Source organism: Salarias fasciatus, chromosome 22, assembly GCF_902148845.1.
Source record: "Salarias fasciatus chromosome 22, fSalaFa1.1, whole genome shotgun sequence".
Taxonomy (NCBI): domain Eukaryota; kingdom Metazoa; phylum Chordata; class Actinopteri; order Blenniiformes; family Blenniidae; genus Salarias; species Salarias fasciatus.
Window position 1 is genome coordinate 18,839,226 of NC_043765.1, and position 14,449 is coordinate 18,853,674.

Below are 14,449 nucleotides of genomic sequence, written 5' to 3' on the forward strand. Positions count from 1 at the left end.
ATTGAGACCTTTTCTCTTTCTGAACAAAAGCGTACAGTTAAAATACATCAATCCCAGTGAGCTGTGGGAGCGGCGGGTCTGTAATCAGCTGAGGTAAATACCCATTAATAAGGCCGTCGATTGAACTCCTATCAGTATCAAACAGTCACATCACCTCCATGACATGTTTACACACACACTCAGTACTTAGGATTCAATGCTTTTCTTCTGCATTGCGTTGGCTTACATTCATTTAGAGACAAAATTCACTGAATTCAAACCTTGAACCATAATCCTTAGGTTATGGTGGGGTTGGCTGATGGGACTCAACGGTCAAGAAAAACAAGTAAAGATGCATAGATGTGTTTTTATGCAGACTTATTTTGAAGTCAGTTGTCACGTCTGTTGACCTAACACTAAACTTAACCTGAGTATGAACATAATCTGACCTTGGAACCATTTCATTTTCCCCATAGTGTCAGCGTGTTAACATATCTTGCTCCCATTGGGGATAATAAACATGCACTTTAAGCATTTGTCTCACAACCCAGTCTTTCACAGAAACACACAAAGAAAAAAAAAACTCAGCCTGCATGTGGATGATTGACAGTCTCCAGTTGTTGGCAAGGTTGTTGGCAGCTGCTGACGGGAAAGCGCAGCACACACGTGGGAAATTCCTCTCCCTGCCAGGTTCACGTCTGCGGTTCCTTTATTGTCACGTGGGCCATTTCTTGAGTCATTCAAAGGGACAAGTACACTCCACTTCAGTCACAGGTGGACAGATGAGTCTGAAGGAGAGAATGTTAAGTACTTATACAGCCGACCTTGCCCTTTCCTGCAATGCACGGCTGATAATAACATACTCTTAATGTACTTTTTGTCCTCTTGAACATCGTGTCATAGGCAAAGATTGTAATTACCAACTACCATAATATTGATGCCTCAGTAACCAAGCAACATTTAGCAGTGACAAATACCCGGCTTTCACCAGCTAAGTGACATCCACTCACTCCCTGATGCCCTGACTCCCTCCGGAGTGTGTGTGGTGTGTGTGTGTGTGTGTGTGTGTGTGGTGTGTGTGCGCGCACGTGGAGGCGCGTAGGCTGACATGCACTCTCCTTGCAGGGCTTTTTGCATTTGATTGATATCTTCCCTGCAACCTTTAAGCAGCGGCGCAATTGCCGGGTGACCAAATTGTTTCAGGAGGGGCCCATTTGGATGACGGACCATGTCACAGGCTGACAGGTTAAATGGGGGTCTTTGTCTTTGCCGATGAGTGGATTAGACCTTCTTCGCTCACCCGACATCCGTCTGGCTGTTTGTCTCGTAGCCCCCTCCTCCTCCTCTCCTCTCCTCTCCCTCGCTTCCGCTGCCTCATCGTGATTTACTACATCAGGTGTTTCATGTATATCATCAGTACAGGCATGTGGACTTTAATTTGAATTCATTTTTACATCTTTCATACAAATCAAAATAGATTTTGTTTCTAGATTTAGAAAATTACAAGACTAAATTCTATTTTTCAAGCCTCCGGATGACCAAAAGTCGGGTTCAATCCAGAATCATTTAACAGCAGAGCTCAGGTGTCGGGAGGTCCGGCCAGAAAATGGACAAGGTGACCTAATTTACATCCTCGGAAGGTGACGGTCGCTTTAAAAGGCACGCTCTGAGATGGTTCAACATTCTGCAAATAGTACAAAAACATCCACACTCATCTTTGTTTTGTATTTTTAAACACAACCAGAATGACGCGTCCATGAAAACCAGTTAATGAAAGTAATCTTCCCTTATTTGTGACAGCACAGTGCTGGTTTCCAAAGAAAGCACAGCGAATGAAGGGATAACGTAATCAATTTTGGGGTCATAAAATAGTTAAAGATTACATCATTGACACCTGCAGCCATGCTGGTGTACGGCCACTAGGTGGGGCTGTGGAGCTTCAAATTCATCCCCTTCTGCTCAGCCTCAAGAGGGGAAACAACCAAACTAAACAAAGAGCAGCTTTGGTTTGCACTGCTAAGGAGCATCTCTGACTGTTCTTATGTTTCAGGTGTGCGTGACTCAGTGATATCCCCCCCCTATAGAAGCAGACGACTCGTGCACTCGGCATAAATCAGCCTCCGTGCGCGAAGCACTCGCCTCATCCTGTGTTAATTAGTGCTGTTTCTTCTCCCAGACTGTTATTTGGAGTTGAGAAGAGTGTTGATTCGAGTGTTTGCTCACTCACAGGCCTGACTGCGCTCCGCGGAGGCTGATCAAACGTGGATATTTTGGAGGGGGGTTATTCTGACATTTTAATTAGCCGACAACGTTTTCATGATGCTGCAACTATAGGAACCGTCTTCAAAGGGAGGACGCCGTTCAAAGCTTCGGCGTGCTCGACTGAAGTGTCCTTGCACGCGGCTGAATCCCCGCCAGCGCCGGAGCACTCGATCTATAGCACTGCGCTTCCTGTAGAGGGAAGCAGGAGGGAAAAAAACGGAAGCCAATTTCCCTGTGGGTATCCTCAGAGTCTCATACCCCTATGGTTTTCATTATTATTCATGTGACAGTACCAATACCATCGTTTTGCCCTCCTCAGCTGAATTGTGCCATTAAGCTTGACTTGATTTTAGTGTCTCCAGTTAATGAATCAGACATTAGAGACACTTAATGACATCTGTCCATGAGGGGTTTTTAGATTAGCTTCAGTCTTTAGGAATTACCACCAACATATTTTGTTTAGTAATTTAACGGTTTGTTTTTTTTTAATACCTGCAATTTATTTTTTAACGTAGACATTTAGCATAAACTGACACTACATATAATCAAGGGAGCATAACATGCTGGAAATGAGCTTAAAATAATCTAGACTGTGACTGGAGTCGTGATGAAGAGCCAGGGAAGTGTGAAAATTGACGGCTGTGATCAGAAATGAAAATATAAAAGATTTCCCCAAAAAAAACCTGAAGATCCTGGAAATGGAGTTCAAAACACATTACCTTCTGCTGTTTGTGGCTTTTGTGTTGCACAGATGTGTGAAAATGGTCTATCCTGTGCAAGAGAAGTGCAGATTGATTTCGCTCCCTTTGTACTTTTCTATATGTGTGTGTGTGTGTGTGTGTGGTGTGTGTGTTGTGTGTGTGTGTGTGTGTGTGTGTGTGTGTGTGTGTGTGTGCATTAGGTAATCCAAATAAGCTCGTGCTGTTTTTTTTTTATGTGCATTAAACACCTCAGCTCTGAGGTGAGCTCCTCGGGACCTGAGCTGCGAGCTGAAGCCGTGACGAACAGCTTATCCTTTGTTGTGTGCAGGTGTCAGAGAAGGAGACGATCAGCCAATCGGCAGACAGTCCGGTGACTGACTTGGCCGTCAGCAGCTCGCACAACGGTCCCCTCACAGTGGTACAAGTAAGAGAAGCCTCACACGTCTGTGCAGTCAACTGGCTTAGATATAACACATTAACCTAAAAGTCAATGGCTTTACTGTCCTTTACATTAATTTACAGTATGAAGCCACATGTCATTGACATTTGCTCCTCGTCTGTTGTTACGCAGCTCGTTTGCGATCTAGCCGACGCCTTTGAATCCTCAGCTGTTGTTTTCGTGACGAGTATCCGTGTGACGTTATTAGTCATTTCTACTTCTGTGAATATTAAACACCAGTTCCAGAGAGCTGTAAATGCTAAACCCTGTTTCTGTCGATGCAAAAGGAAACTGTGAGACATGAAGCCGACGATAAAACTGCATCGCGACCTAATAAAAAGCACAACAACAAGCAGTTAATTCACCCCCGACTCCATCGTTTCTCCCTCCGCTGCACCAGTCCTCTCAGACACCCAGGACACCAGTCCCCAGCTGTCGGAGGAGATGCTCTCCAGCCAATCAGAGCTCAGGTCCTCCAAGTGTCCTCAGGACCGCGAGCTTCCCAGTATCCCTCCCAACAACGCGCTCATGGGGGACGGACCCCCGGCCTCAGGGGACAGCACTTATGAGGTCAGTGTTTAAAGTCACCTTTCGGCAGCAGAATCATATTTTTTCCGCAGACCGTCGCTTGGATGTGCCCATTAGAGGAGATTAAAGCTCTGACCGCTTCAAAAATCGCCGGTCTGGTTGACTGAGTGATTGATTGTGGGATTGATTGAGCTCAGGGTCAAAATATAGAGAAGGGGATTAGATCAGAAATCCTACAGTTTTTCACAAGTAGCGTTAAAAACGTATTTCTCCCATTTGGAAGCGTTTTGAAAGAAAGCTGTGTCTGTGGCGTCCAGGTGGTGAAGGATGGCGGCGGCGTCGCGCGACGTCAGCGTCGAGGACTCTCTGTACGAGACGGTCAAGGAGCTGAAAGACCCCCCGGCACACCTTGGCCTCCCCAACGGTACCGCCCAGCCCGGCCCCGACGACGAGCCCCCTCGCCACCCGCGCCGCCGCGCTCCTCAACGGCCACCTCAGCCCCGGCACGCCCGAGCGGGGGCCGCTGTGCGCCGGCGTGGAGTACGCCTCCGTGGACCTGAAGAAGAAGAGCCGCCACAGCGTCAACATGGAGGCCAAGCGGCGCTCCGACAACGCCGCCCTCCTTCCGAACAAGCCGGCGGAAGAAGCCGAGGAGGATCTGCCTCCGCCGTGCCGGAGAAGGTTCTGGACGAGAACGACAACCAGCCGGTGGCGATGAATGGGCTGGTGGAGGCCGGGCTGCACAACGGAGAGGTGAGGCTTGTCGTCCATTTTCAGATCAGTTGCCTCTGCAGCATCTGTTTTTTACTTAATTGTTTTTAGTAACTCTTCCTAAATTTGGTAACACAATTTATGAAGGTCCAGTCAGTTTTTCACAATATGTATATAGAGGATGATTATTTTGCGATATGTTGCGTAGCCGTTGGCTTTTCTATTTGGCGGCATTCTGTTTTAGCTGTCGGTGAATTCCAGTAGTGATGGAGGTTTTTAGATGTTGACTATATCAGCGTCCCATTGCCATACAGTGCCATCTAGTGGCTGCCTTATTAAAATTACTTAACCAACAAAAGATGAGTTATTGGAGGAAGCAATGAGGCTCAGGCTTTCTTCAAACTTCCCAAACTTTGAAAATCTTTGGTCCAGGGAAGCTACAAAGAAAAGTAAAAAGTTTATTGTGACTGCTCTTTTGAAATTGAACAGAGCTTTTCAGTTTTTAAATCTTTTTCACAGAAACTTTCCATCCTTAAGGTCATGATCCCCGTCTCTCTCGTTCCCTGTTATCCACATCCTAATAAAAGCCATCTATCCCTCCAATACAGCCGACGCCGGTCATCTAATTCGGCACCGCGGTGTAAAAGAGTCCTCCTTAACGGTGTAGTGGCTTGAGAAAAATACCGAGGGGGACAAAGAAAAAGGGAGATGTGTCTCTCCACCACAATTATCATCTGCTAAGCTGCCATCTCGGCGCTGCTTCAGCGAGAGAGTGGCAGACCGGAGGAAGAAATTTGAGGGTGACAGAGAGACGGTGTGGGAGTGAAGGGGAGGAGACGAGAATGAAAATGGGAAGCAGAGTGAGAAGAGCAGGAGAGAGTAATAGATGAAACGGAGATAAGTGACGGAGAGATGATGGGAGATTGACTCAAAAAAAAAAAAAAAAGAAAATGCTGAAAAGGCTGGGGTAGAAGGAAAGTCAAGAGTGAGAGGCGGCAAGATAGAGCGAAAGAAATGGAGGCGGGGGGGGGGGGACGAGAGGCCCGGCAGCATACAAATGATCATCTGTTACAGAAAAGGAAGCCGGCGACGAGAGGCGGGTGACAAAGGAGCAGCGACATTAGAGAGGGGGAAAGAGGTGACACATAAAGATGTATAGAGGACGGGATGGAAAAAAACAAGAGCAGAAGAGAAGAAGGTGGAAAGAAAGAAAAAGCAGTTGTGTGTCAGAGGCTGAGCGGAGCGGCGGCTCTCAGCAGCACGCTGCCCCTCCACATGTGGAAATCCTTCAGAGCATCACAACAAGCCGCTCCGAGCTGAGAGAGAATTGCATCAGACGAAACAGCACGAAGCGGCAACCGGTCCTCTGCACGCTCCCCTCCCAAGTCTTTCAGCTTGTTTACTTTTAGTTTCCACAGTTTTTATGAACTGAAGATTCTTGCTTTTTGTTAAATTTTTTTTTCCTGACTTTGATCCAGACTAAAAATAATAATCCACTCCAATTTTCTATTTATTTGGTATTTTCCATATCGAAAAGCTCAATGGCTGTTTATTAGTCTATAGAATTGTGGGAAATTATTACATGTTTGCTTCCAGGATGCTTCAGCGCAGCTAATTAGCACTCTAGACAGTGACAAATGTAAACAAGTATACCTGCAAAACATTCATGCGTTAGCTATAGCAGTGTTATTGCCAAACATAGCAATCCCATTGTTATTGTTCTCATAATTACATGATTGTGAACAGCGGCTTCAAAAACAGCTAAAATCAGCAGCCTGAGCAACGGAAATATGACCCATGCTGTAACAAAGCATAAATATTCTTTAATATCCTCTGTCTCTCTGGCCTCTCTCAGCCTCTGTCTACCTCTTCCCTCCTGCCTCCTCTTGTCTTTTCTTCTTCCTTCTCCTCACTCATTCCTCTCCGTCTCTTTGTCTGTGGTGTTGTAGCCAATTAGTTAATCACTGCTTCTCATTTGGACAGCAGGCGAGCGTAGCCTCAGCTGACCCCCATATCCGTGATCAAATCTTGATCGAGTGAGCTCCAGTGTATCTCCACACACACACACACCACACACCACACACACACACACACACACACACACTCGAAAATGTACTCATCTATACCACCACCCGCAAATGTATGCAACCCCATGCCTCTCATTTTTCCCCAGCCACCCTCCATATTACACACATTACACACACACACACACACACACACACACACACACACACACACACACACACACACACACACACACACACACACACACACACACACACACACACACACACACTCAGAACCGCCCTCTGACATGGCTGTGTTTACATACACTCTGCTACCTGGACACCCTGGGGCTGATTTAAGGTTAACCGTGGATGTTCCCGGCTCCCTGTGGTTTGCGCCCATGTATGACCGGGAGTCGTCTGTGATTTGTCTTGTCTGGCCGAGACCGCCTGTGCACGTGTGTGTGTGAGTGTGTGTGTGAGTGTAGTGTGTGCACCAGCTGGCCACCGTCACTCTGACAGTTAGTTTGGCTTCATGATGGATGATACGGGCTATAGAAACTCTCCCTCTCTGCATCCATCCCTCACATCTGCACACACACACACACACACACACACACACACACACACACACACACACACACACACACACACACACACACAGACACTCACACATTGTGCTTGTATGTAAATGTCTGAGAGGAATCCCCTCAGGTAGCGTCTTGGTAAATGCTGTTCTCCTATACGCAGGCAGGCTTTCCTATATGCTAGCATATTACATATTCATCCACCTGGCTTCTCGCTCAGTGCTGCAGCTCCACACACACACACACACACGCACACACACACACACACACACACACACACACACACACACACACACACACACACACACACACACTCCTCCAGCCTCTTTGTGACCTTTTATTGCCAGCCCCTCTGATCCCGTGCAGCTGAACAGTTATTGAACTGTCATAAACAGCAGTAACACTTGTTTGCGTTATTTGCTTGCCTGTCGCCTGCGGGCTTCTTATGAGGAGCAGGAAATGAATCTGACCCGGCCGCTGGGCTGCCGGGACGCACGCCGGGGACACGGTCCAGGGAAACCGCGATATTCGGCGCGTCAGCACTGCCGAGCTGCCCGCGGCTTGAAAGGAGCCAGTATGGCCAGATAGTAACATCTGTTTGTGTTCTGAGTTGCACGCTGCACGTGCCGTCGCCGTTTGGAACCGCGGCGGCGACCTGAGATGAAATGCAGGCGTCGCCGTGACTGACACACTGACACCTGTGCCATCCGTCTTCTGCGGCAGCTGTAATCGGCTTATAGTCATAATAACTGCGTTGTAGGTCACCGTATCTCCCACATGCATGCAAACACATACCCATAATCCTCTTTTGCATACACCTGTCATAATGCTGATCTGTCAGATGTAGCATATTGATGCGAAAACAAACATCCATCCGTACTTTTAGACATATTTTTCCTCAGATCCAGAGAAAGTAAGCAGCGAGCAATCGAGGAGTAGGTTACTGCTTTTTGTTAAGCAACATCTAGTAAATCTATCCATTTCAGATGTTTGTAGGTGGGTCAGTTTCGCAATTTTCCTTGTGGCAGCGCCTTTACAATATATCTATCTTCTGTCAGATTCCCCGGGTTTAATGCTGAGCCAATCCTAGGTACTTCATCGCCTAAAACTTCCTGTAATACTCCCCATACTCCTTCCCATAATCCCTCCAGCGTTAGACACTCCCAGAATATGTGTGTGGTCCGCCTCCTCCTGTCTGCAGAACCTCCAACACCTCCTCTGTTCTGGAACATGCCTCCCTTTTATCTTTGGGGTTATGAAGAATCTGATGATGTTGAACCGCCATATTCCTGACCCATTCTTCCTCTGTCATCTCAATTTCAAGTTCTCATTCCTACTCTTCACCAGAGCTTGATGCGGTGCTGAAATCACTCTGCCTGTCTTCCTTTATATGCATCCATTACTACCTTAATTGCTCCATTCTGCTCTGTGGCCATATCTGTTTTTATTACCCTTATATAATAATCCCTTGGCTGAAATCATTTTTTTTTTCCATCCAAACTTGTCTTTCAAATATTGAAAGCTCAGTATTTCCTCTTTTCTATCATTTTACTTGTTGCTGCAATGCCTTCTCTGGCCCATCCCTTTAAACCAGTGTCTTCTGTCTTTGTCTCTTTTTCTAGTTTCTGTGTCTTTGTTATTGTATTCCAAATATTTAGTGTAAATTTAGCGATTGGGTCTAACTGGGTTTTCCTCTGTCTTACATGTCTGTCTCCTAATATTTTTTGGATCTGCTCGTTTGATATCTTTCCATTTGGCTGCTTAGTTCTCCTGCAGACCTGATCTGAGCTGTAGAGGAATATTCTTTGAGACTTGGGACCGCCGTTCCTCCTTTCTCCCCTGGGAAGTTGTAGTGTCACAGGTGTGATCCTGCACTGCTTGCCTCCCAAAATGAACCTTGATATCTCTGTATCCCGCTCCATAAACTGACTCTGTGGTACAGGTATAGGTAAAACATGAATTAGCAACATGCGACCTTGTTTTCATATTCTAGATGAAGGTACTGCCAAGCCATGTTGGATTTGCAAGAAGCCGGCTTCAACTTTCTGCAATGTCGTTTTAAAACTGCTTTAAAAACACGCTATCGCTGTACTCCCCGTTAGCAGCGGGTGCCTCCGTGACAGTTTGGCAGTCCAGTTTGTGCATAAATGAAAGAGCTTTTGTTGAGCCGACTGATATTTCAGGTGCCGACTGGAGAGAGACGGCGCTTAACCCACTAGCTGTGCGTATCCCTGGTCCTAAGTGATTAAGTGTCGGGATCATAACGCCACCGAGAACATTCCTGCAGGGCTCCAAGCTGCTCTCCTTCACAGTCTGATGCCCTGACCAGTCAACCCCGGAGGAGTGCATGCATCAGAAGCAGTGTATCTATATAATGTGATTACCTCTGATTGGGTGACTGGCTAACTTCGAATTCTGCTTTCATCTGCAATAACACTTGAGCCATTGGTAAAGGGGGCTTCATATTAGATGCGCAAACATGGCGAAGCACGCTGAGAATGCAGCGGCTGAGCCAAGTCACCTACGTCCTTGTTTCATACAAACGCTCCTCCGGGGGCATTCCGCCTAATTGGCTGGCTAATTAAAGCGAAATGAAAAAGGCATCTGCTCGCAGAGTGTATGCCGGATCTATAAAAGTAATCATGTCTCCAAACAAGCCATATCCATAAAGTAATCCGATTGATTTACATGCTTTCAGAAAACGCCAGAGTAACATGGGGATGGCACTGCGTTCAGCTGCAGCCGGACAGATTGATGGATGATCCGTGCGCACCGACTCTTGCATGGAGATGTGTCCTTAAGTGACACCGAGCGCCGTGCCCCTCCGTTTTGAAACATCAGCATTACCCTCCGCACCTCCGGCCAAGGTTTAAATCTCAAATTCTGGCCTTGTACTTCGCCGAAAACAGACACAAAAACACCAAAACACGAAAAGCTGTGTTCTCCTTTCTTTTTCTTTTTTTTTTTCCCCCCTCCTCACATAAACTATTTAGCGAGTGTTGGCAGGAATATTGAGATTCTTGTTAGACTCCTGAGGTGTTTTGTGCTGCTGTCAGATGTGCTTTGTTGATTAATGACTCCCCTCATCGATCACGAGGCAAGGTGGACAGAGGCGGCGCTCAAAAGCGTCCCGCTCTCTGTCACTTCCCATCGACGTCCGCTCAACAATTTTTTTTAATGAATGGGTTATTATATAGAACATTAGTCCCACATGTATCACGGCAGAAACTGCAGATGCTGGGCGTGAGCCTCTCCCACTGCTTGGGGTAGTTCAGAATTTCACCATCGATCAGCCGCCAAGTGTTCACTCACATTCAGGGAGCCTTTCCGCTGGTGTGTATGTTTTTTTGAGAACTTGTCGATAATCTCTCCCGCATGTTTTATTAATACAGCTCGATGAGGAATACAACCAGAGTTTAATAGCATGCCCTCAAAGTCTTTTGAAAAAAGCTGCGTTGCTGCATAAACGGGGAGCCGACCGCAGACGCACGAGGAATCTAGTGTCCCGCAAGCTAAGGGAGAACATGCAAACTCTACACAGTAAAGATGGTCTAGAACCTGATCCAGTGAACGTTTGGCTCGAACTGGTTAACTTGTTGCATTCTTGGTACAGAAACCCTGTGATTCTGCACTCATACCTCAATCTATTGTGTTTTTTCTTCTTCTTTTCTCCTCTAGTTGCACTCCCCCCTGGCTTCTCCACCGGGCTTCAACAACCAGGTTCTGTCAAACAGTGAGGTAAGTGTGTGTGTGTGTGTTAATCTCCCTTATTCCCCAAACTGCAGTTTCCAGTCCCGAGACAGCAGCACTTTACCGTGTGAATGCCAATGCTCCAAACACAGAGAAGATAAAAAAAAATAAATAAATAAAATGAAAGACGGAACAATGGGGGGGGGTTGGCGGAGGCAGTGGAAAATGGTGAAACAGTCATACGATATCAGGCGAAGTGCTCACATGGAAAATCCATGCAGGAATATTCAGTTATGAATACATCAGTGTCTTGACCCTTCGTGTTTTTATTATCACTGCTGCTTTGAGGAGCAGCTTTTTGTCTGAGACATGAAGTAAATGACAATAATAAGCCACGTAGCAGCCGACTGCACAGGGACGCATTTCTGTAATTTCAACGGTATTTTACAGTAATGCGCCTGATGACACACAGTCATTACTGTGAAAGGCAAAGGATTGTGGGAAAATGTATGGTTACTAGGGTAGGAAACTGCTTTCCTGTAAATGTACGGTACTTGCAGCAATAAATGTTCCCATAACAATTCAAAAGGATCAAATCACTTTAAGAATTACATATAAAATGCCAAATATAAGCCCAGTATTTTTTTTTAATAAATTATGTAATTTTCCTGTTATTAGCTCAAAAAGAACATGTCAGCAGGTAACTTACATTAATGTTAATCATCTCATTATTTACCAGATCCAAAGTGTTCAAGAATATTTTTAACTTTTTATGTTTTATTTGTTATGATTTTCTCCTGAGCAACCAGAGTGCAGTGGGTTCAGTGTTTGACCTTGAGTGTAGAGGACCTTGATTCGAGTCCTGGTTGCAGCAAAAAAGGGCGTCTGGTGGGTTTTAACTGTGCTTTGATTTTTAGCATATGCAGGAATGCTGTCCCTTGATTTTATTTTAAAGGTGCATGAATAAGTCCAACAGTGTAGAAATGTAGAAGAATAGTAGAGTAGAGGAAGGTAGGTCCAATTCCCTTTTTTGTCCCATGTTAGAGCTTTTCCGAGCATTACAAGGTTTATATTCATCATTGTGACTAAATGGTGCAAAGCAGAAGCTTGTTATCACCATGGGTGTGAGAGTAAGTGCAGTGACTGCCGCACGTCTTTTATGAATATGTTCACAGTGTTAAAGAAGTGTGTTCATTCGAAAAAAGAAATTAGTTTTATGGCAATCCATGCATCTGAAGCTGCTTGATCTGTAAATGAGGTGGGCATTAAGTTGAAGTCACTGGAAACAGACAGTTCAATAAAACAGGTTTGAATCATTTCACGTCTTTTCTTTCTTGCAGTCGGAGGTGTACTCCACCGTAAACAAAACAAACTGTGACGACGGCGCCAGCGAGGAGGACAAAGAGCACGACTACAGCAGCATCGCCGAGATCAAGGGCCTGGTCCCGGCCTCCTCCTCCAGCGACCTCTACGCCACCGTCCGGGACATCTACGCCCAGCCCGACGACCCCCGGGCGGGAGACGACCCCCCGCCCGACGGCACGGACCCCGGCTACGAAACCATCCGCATCCCAAAGACTGGCAGCCTGGACGACGTGCGCAGGGCGGCGCCCGGAGCCGAGGGCGCGGACTCGGCCAAGACGGAGCCGGACTACGAGAGCGTGGGGGAGCTGGGCCTGAGCCGGGAGACCTCGCGACTCTGAGTCCCTGTCGCTCCCCCATCATGCTCCAGCGCCAACGCTTTTCCGTACAGACACCGCTGCAGCTTTAAACTCGCTATCAAGTGTACTTTGAGCACATGGCTTAGGGGGACAGACAACGCCACAGCATCCATCATCCACGCATGAGCGTCCTCATTACAGCCTGGGTACGGTTTATCATATCTGAACTTGACTGTTTCTAATTTATCAACCAGGGTGAATGTCTTTGGTACTGGTAGGCCTTAAAAACTCTTGATTGTGGACGAACATCAAATAATTAAAACAGGAATAAAGAACTAAATCCCAACAGACACGCAGCGTTTCAAGAGTAAGCTGGAGACATTATCAGTATCGGTTAACAAAAAGAAGATACGGGGAATTCAGTCAGTGCCATATGCTCGTGAAAACGTCACTCGCTCTTGCTCCACATGTGAAGGTAACATCTTTCTTATCCCCTCTTTCTCCCTCTGCAGCTGCTCGTCCTCTCAGCTTCCTCCAGGTGACTCAGTGTCATGTTTTATTGAGGTGTCAGATGATGTATTTCCAGGCTGTTCCTTGTCAGGTTGGCAGCTCCTCCACTGTGCATTCTTCCCTTTGAAATCCCTGTGTGGGTGTGAAAAAAAGAAGGAGAGAAGGAAAAAAAAAAAAAAAAAACTCAACCTGATCTGCGGCCAAATGGTTAGCAGAAACAAAGATAGCGTTTGATAGATGCTGTCAGACGGAGCTGATGGCTCCGTGGCTGCGCGTCCTTTGGCTACGGCGATGCTCGGCACGCGGATGAGCTGAAACGCGCCGCAGGAGGCGCGCAGCCGTCTTCACAACCAAAATGGAGAACACAGGGTGTGAGGGAAGAGTTATCACAGTCTATGAAAGGATCTCTAAGAAGTTTTTACCATCCATGTCAATATTTCTTTTTTTCCTTTTTCGTGGAATTCATATTTATTTGAAGACGCATATCGTTGTGTAATTGTGAAATGTTTCAGGACGTGTCTGTTAGAGAAGAGTAAATAGGATTTTATAAACGTTTCTAGCATTTTTATTGAGATACTAAATGGAAGTGAGTTGTGAGGACAGTTTGGTACGCTTTTCTCATTGTTTAAAAAAAAAAAAAAACTTATGCATACAGGTAGAAGCCAATTCAGAACACCTTTAATGTGACAACAAACCTGCATTTGTTTTGTGTTTGGTTGTATTTTTTATGTTTCTGTTAAGTCTACTTTTGGTACAAAGATCGTCAGTTGGCATTGAAGCACAGTGTTTGATATTACGGTACTGCATTTAAACACAGAGCATCGTCACAATCTAGCTAAATGTCTGCACAATTTCAGCACCTGAAGCTTTTAAGCAGAGAAAACCGTACTTATACGTTTGTAGCCTGTACTGACGACATGCCGACCGAGGCCTGTATATAGTTAGAGCACTATTTTAACCAACTGTTACTTGCTGGAAATTTTCTGTAAGCTTTTACTTATTTGTACAATGTCCAGAGTGGTATAATTAAAAACAAACAAGTGTGTTAGAGCCACTGATGTGCTACGGGAAGCTGAAACCTCGTTGTCGATAAGCTTTTTATATCTTATTGTTGCTCAAAGCATTTAATCTATAACAGGTAGTAAAACAGGAGACAGACATATGGTACATTTCCTTTGGAACATGCATTAAAAGAGAATTGCGGTACTTTTATTTAAGAGGGGGGAAAAAAAAGCTCAAACAAATGTTGTTTTACGATCGCCTTCAAATGAATAGCACCACGGCGTTTTGCTGTAAATATCGTTTTCATTGCTGCATTCTGCACCCCGTTTACAGCAGAGATTGTGTTCATCTGTTTTCCACCCACAGCAGATAT

General features: G+C 45.8%; 1 pseudogene; it reads left to right on the forward strand.

Moving 5' to 3' along the window:
- The first annotated feature begins 1,207 nt into the window (after window positions 1–1,207).
- On the forward strand, window positions 1,208–14,221 carry LOC115409814 (phosphoprotein associated with glycosphingolipid-enriched microdomains 1-like; annotated as a pseudogene).
- Window positions 14,222–14,449: the final 228 nt, after the last annotated feature.